At 40.2% G+C, this 6,282-nt stretch overlaps 1 long non-coding RNA gene across 1 annotated transcript; it reads right to left on the bottom strand.

Moving 5' to 3' along the window:
- Window positions 1-3,005: 3,005 nt before the first annotated feature.
- Window positions 3,006-6,060, bottom strand: LOC131014134 (uncharacterized). The gene is made up of 3 exons (XR_009098078.1): window positions 5,789-6,060; window positions 3,778-3,839; window positions 3,006-3,246 (listed from the first exon to the last, which is right to left on the bottom strand). It is a non-coding gene; the product is annotated as an uncharacterized LOC131014134 (long non-coding RNA).
- Between the last annotated feature and the right edge of the window lie 222 nt (window positions 6,061-6,282).

Raw genomic sequence — 6,282 nt, forward strand, 5'->3', positions numbered from 1 at the left:
CTTGGGACCTTGATTTCGGTCGTCCCATTTTCTCTTGCCCTTTTGGCTTTGTCCAGAAAAAGGATGATTTCCCGATTGAACATTCGGGTTTGATTGTGGAATCGAGCCTTGACTCGGTCTCTCTGGCTGCATTGCCAGTTCCATGTCTAGCGCTCGGTTTAAAGCCTCAGCGTAGGTTAGCGCACTCTGACTCGCTAAAACGACTCGTATCTCTTGCTTTAATCCGGAGCAAAACAGTTCTGACATCTTTTCATCTGTATCTACTCGATATGGAGCATATCGGGCCAAATCGCAAAACTGTCGGTCATACTCAGCTACCGTCTTACTCCCTTACTTTAAATTTACAAACTCCATCTCTTTCTTCTTTCGATAGCTTCGGGGTATGTATTTCTCACAAAGAGCTTCTTTGAACTGCTCCCAGGTAAGAGCTGCTATCTGCTCCCCGTTCATCGTCTTCTGCTTCGCTTCCCACCAGAAATCTGCGGATCCCTTAAGTTGATACGACATACACATGAGTCGCTCAACGTCATTACATCGAAGGAATCTAAAAATTCTCTCCATACTTCGAATCCACTCCTCGGTTTCAGCGGGATCTCCTGATCCATTGAATGTTGGTGGATTTTGTCGCAGAAAAAGTTCCTCTACCCTCCTTTCTTGTTGTGGGGGAGGTGGTGGCGTGGGATCTCTCTGCTCCTCTTCCTCCTCTTCTTCTCGATCTATGTTCCTTCTGTTCCCCCTTCTTCTCGGAGGCATACTAAACAGGAAAAGAAACATATAACTATCGGCTTCGAAACTAGCCATCCGTCATAAAAAAACAAACAAGCGATTTCTGTTTTTCTCACTTCTCTTCTATATCTCGTTTGAAAAACTCAAAACTCTCAAAATTCTCGTCTACTCAACTTTTCGTCTATCATCGATCATTATTCTCATCAACCTCTATTTCTCGTTTATCACTATGCACCAGCATCATCATCATTCTCAAAACTCTGATAAGGAAAGTAAAACTCACTAATCATCAACATCTCAGTATATATATATAGGGAAAATTGCCTCTTCCTCGAGGGCTTTTACAAAAGTAGGATCCTATATACAACGGTCCTAATACTAAAATGATGCTCTAGCTATACAAGCATCATAGGTACTAAGCACCTATAGATATATGTTATCTACATATACACACTATACTATGCCTCTCTACATATATATATATATATATCAACTATGCATCTATACAAATATGCGCGTCTACTAAATACACGATCACCAGTCGTCATCTCCTGCAATCCTGCTCGTCGCCTCGTCATAATCCATGTCCTCACTCGGCTCCGTCTCCTCGTCCTGCTCTGCCTCCTGACTCCCGTACTCGTCAATCAGTCGATAGACGCTGTCATCACTCGGCTCATCCTCAACGTCCGTGTCCATCATCGGTCCAAAAACCGGCACCTCGGGAACAGGTACCCATGTCTCAACTCCGTCGGCTGTAGTGTGACGCTGCAACGGCTGAGTCCGTCCGTATCCGACCGTCATCTCTGGAGTCTCCTCATCCGGGTCCTCCTCATCACTGTCAAGGAGTATGGGCCGAGAACTTCCCTCCTGGGCGTCTCGGGACGGTGGGTATAAAATCGAATGCATATATGTCTGAAAGGCCAAAGTGCCAGGCTCAGGTAGCGGGGCAACCCTCGGATATGGATCGAAGGGGACATACTACATCTCAGGCTCAGTGGAAACAATCGGCTGTGCCAACTCAACCGGTGGCAGTGGCGAAGATGCCGTCGCCGGTGTCCAATCCCAAGGCGGTAACTCGGCACTGGAAAAAGGAATGAGTGATAGAAACGCAAACGGGTCATGCTCTACCACTGGAGAATACGTCTCAAAGGTAGTCGGCTCGGAAACAACAGGCTCAGATAGAACTGGCATCGGATCAACTGGAGGTGGAGGTGCAATCGGAAACTGCTCCTCGGGAAGTGGGGGCACAACAAGTAGCTCCCTTCCCTGGGCTGGTCCCTCTAACTGTCCATACGGCGGTGGAGGTGGCTCGTCAAAAGCAAAATAGCGGTGGCTCAACGTCGCGATGAAACCACGGAAATCGGCGCTCACTAACCGCCCAAACTCAGTCCTCCTGATATACTGCGGCACCAGCGAAGCGGCCCAGTCTTGCCATCCGAGTGGCAACTGTGGAATCAGGTGAGTAATAGCCTCAGCCTCGTCTATCCCATGGGCACTAGCCTCCAACCAGCGTCGGTGGTAGTACGCTAGAAACTCCCCAAGAGTATCGCCCTCTCGCAGTCCAGTAGTCCTGAACCATCGGCGCATCGCCTCGCTGTATCGTCTCTGTATCGATGCCTCCTCTTGACTCTGCATCCTGTAAAATATCACGTTCATTAGAAAATGGATACGAAACTTACTTGGTTCATCTCAATCAACAACATACTCGTCCTCGTTTGATATGGTGGGGCATCAGCTATACTAGCCTCAACATTTCTCCTCATATTCCACATCAACTGCCTCATATCAGATTCCATCCTCTCAAACAATTCCGTCATCAAAACAATTCATAACTCATTAGTGAAACAAACTCAACTTTCAATCAAGAAAGCGACAAGAAACAACATCAACTTCTTACCTCGTTTAAGCCGGAGGAGATGGGGTGCTGGGGTTTCGTTTCAAACTAACTCTCTCAAATTAGTCTAAGAATTCAAATTAGACTAGTACTCAATTTTAAAAGAGTAGAAGCAATCAAGGGTTCAACTTAGTCAAGCAATAGACTCAGAGCAGATGACCTGCTCTGATACCACCCTGTCGCAGCCCGCAGACCCGACACTAGTAATAGTGGGGTACGAGTATCGATACGACTATTTTTAAAGAATAAAAGATAAGAAGAACTAGGTGAACGTCATGCGGAAGCTCACGTGAAAGCATGCTAAGGAAAAACTTCATAAAACTAGCCCAAGGGTAAAATCGTCAACATTATCATAACTTTTTAATTATTAGGAATTTCACGAACAAAAACAAAACGCGTATAGTTCATTTTTCATAAGGAAGCATAATTTGCAGAGTATCGCAGCAAAAGGCGAACCGATTATATGTATGAAGACACATAACCGTGAGTGTATTGCTTGATCTCAAAAGAAACTAAGTAATTCAAACATCAAGACTCTATTATCATAGAGGCAAAATAGTAATTTAATTTACATCATTTGAAACTCTCCCCCATCAGCACCAGTCCAATCTCACTCCCAGCTTAGCCTGCACATTTAGAAATATATGCAGGGCGTGAGTACATAATACTCAGTGGGCAAATGCCGAAAAACAAGAAAGGTGCTCGTAGAGCTATAGGTTTGAAGCTTGCCACATCTCAGCAACACACAGAAATAAAGTTAGCGTAAATGAATCTGTGCATGCAGTTTTCATAATCATGATATCATAAATAAGTGTAAGTAAGTGTCTGCAGACAAAGATAATTATCATGTATGTACCGCATCTACAACTCATCATCATAATTAAGGTACTGAGAAGTAGGCCTCCCTCTCAAGTACCGTGACCGGCCGACCCGAAGACGGCTCACAGTCACCTCTGTGCACAAAATCCCGCTTGTGGCAGGACCGAATTCGTCTCATCAGTAGAGGGTAACACACAAGCTCAACATCAAAAATTGGCAAGTCAAACAGTTCTCAAATATCATTATCTCAAAACATTTGTTAATCTCATAACATCATTATATCATTAAATCAGTTTAGAAAACTCGGATAATATGTTTATACTCAAAATATTGCCCACCTGAAGTCCTTCGCTTATTCTGGAAAGAAATCAGGCAACTTACTTCTTCGTCTCGCTCGGGCCTTCATATGTCATCATCACATCGTCATCGTCATCGAAGGTTCATGTGATAAAACAAACCTTAGTCAGAAACTCAAATTCTAAATCCAATCTCTTCTTTACTCTAACTTCTCACTCAACATCTATTTACCCGTTAAAACTCAATCCCTAGGTATACTTGGCTTCTAAGGATTCACACGTCCAATTTTCGACTTAACTCTCAACTCGACTCAAACTTATAGCAAACAAGCACATAAACAAGTATAAACACTTAGGCATATTAAAACACACATAGACAAGTCGAAAACAAGCTTTACTCTGCACTGACTCAACTTTAAAACCTCACCAGACTCTGTACAGACCTCTCCTGGGGTCTTAACTCATACCAAAAGAAACCTCTTCGAGTCTAGTTTCATTTAAAAAAAAGTAGGATCAAAAACTCCAAGTATTTTAGGAGATATGACTGTTTTACTACAGTCTACCATAATCGGCAGGTTTTAGCAACCGAAAAGTTTGATTTTTGAAAAATAGTAAACGTTGTCAAAACGGTCTGAAATTTTGTGGGTACTTAGCTAGGACACTCAGGTCTCAACCATAAAAATGTGGGTTCCAGAATGCTAAGAAAGGCTACTGGAAACGATGACTCTATTGGCTACTCACCGAACAATTCGGCAGAATGTAGCAGTTTTAGTTTTACATTTTATAAAAATAGCAAACGAAGTCCAAATGACTTGAAATTTTACCGGTGTGCTCAAGACTCTCAAATATACCTACCATAAAAGTTTCAGGGCATTTGGGTATCAAGAACCCCTCGAAAACAGTAGTCAGTGGGTCGTGAAAAACGACTCCGAAACATACACACAAGTAAACATGCTCAACTCAACAATTATACAAAGCAAACACATCAAAACTCATTTTAAGCACTTAAAGCACTTAAAAACATTCAAATACATCAAAATACTCGTAATACTCAATCTCGACTCTTTTCTTTCATCATCCACTCAAATCTCATAGAAAACACTTCAACGAACATATCTAACAAATTCCTTCTCAATTTCATGCTCGAAATTTCTCAAATACTCAAATATGATCATTTACATCATATAACTCATTATTCTCATATTTACTCTCTTTTTATCATAAAAACTATATTTATTACATTTTTATGAAAATCCATGTATCAACATAAAACTCTTAGCAAAACATGGATAAAATTCTCATAATGATCATAGAGCAAATAAACCTCATTTTATAAAGCATCAAACTCACATCATACAAAAACTCAAAAATCATACAAACTAAACTTAGCCAAAATTTTATTTAGCCTATAATAGACCTAATCAAAAATACAAAGACACTACTATCATGCTTAAAAACATATATCTCAAGCAAAATCACTTAAATAACACATAGACTAAAAAGTCCTAATTTTTACTAACTAACTCTTTGAAATTTTTACAAACACATACAAATCTTTAATCTACTCATAGATCTTTCATTTTTAACCAATTAATCTCACATCAAAACCATCAATTCACAAATAAGGGCATATATACACATATCCCTAAATTTTAATAAACTATCCCACATCAAAAACTCCAATTGACATCATATACTTAAATTAATCCATCAATCATCATCATCTACACCTCATAGACTCATTTATATCATCAATTCATCATTTAACTCATTAACTCAAAAGTTACCATTTTTGGGGTAAACTAACTTCCATCAAAGTTTCACATCTCATGACACATATTTCACAACATATATCAAACATCAATATACATCACATAACTCTCATTTTTCACCCCCAAACAAGAAAAGAAAAAGAAAAATTTTGAAAGGGGTGAGGACCCACTTTTCGAAAATTTGAAAAAGAAAAGGGAGGGGTGATTTTCTTGCTCATCTTTAAGAATACACTCACATAACATCTTCCAAACAAGATTTTAGGAAAGACATGGTTACTTACCCAAGTTCTTACCAAAATTTCTCACTTTCTCACTCTACTTTGGAGCTTCTTCTTCAAGGATTTTCTTGATCAATTTAGGATAGATAGTGTTTATGGAAAGTTTTAGAGTGATGTGAGGTGTTTGGTAATTTTGTTGGAAGCTTCGAAGGTTTGCTCTAATGGAGGAAAATGGTGGAAGTGTGAGGTGAAGAAGATGAGTGTATGTATGTGTGTTGGGCGAAAATTGTAGTGAGGGAGAGAGGGGTGATGGCCGAAAATTTAGTGAGGGAGAGAGGGATTTGGCTTTTGCAAGATTGAGTTTGATCTTGCATATCTTATGCAATATTTGCTAATTAATGCTCCTCTCTCTCTAATCTTTTCTCTCTCTCTCTCTAATCTTTTCTCTCTCTCTCTCTCTAATCTCTCTCTAATCTCTACACTCTCATCTCTACTCTCTCATTCTCTATACTCTCAATCTCTACTCTCTCAATTCCATACTTAGCAAAATTGAGACA

This window comes from Salvia miltiorrhiza, chromosome 3 (genome assembly GCF_028751815.1).
Source record: "Salvia miltiorrhiza cultivar Shanhuang (shh) chromosome 3, IMPLAD_Smil_shh, whole genome shotgun sequence".
NCBI classification, from domain to species: Eukaryota; Viridiplantae; Streptophyta; class Magnoliopsida; order Lamiales; family Lamiaceae; genus Salvia; species Salvia miltiorrhiza.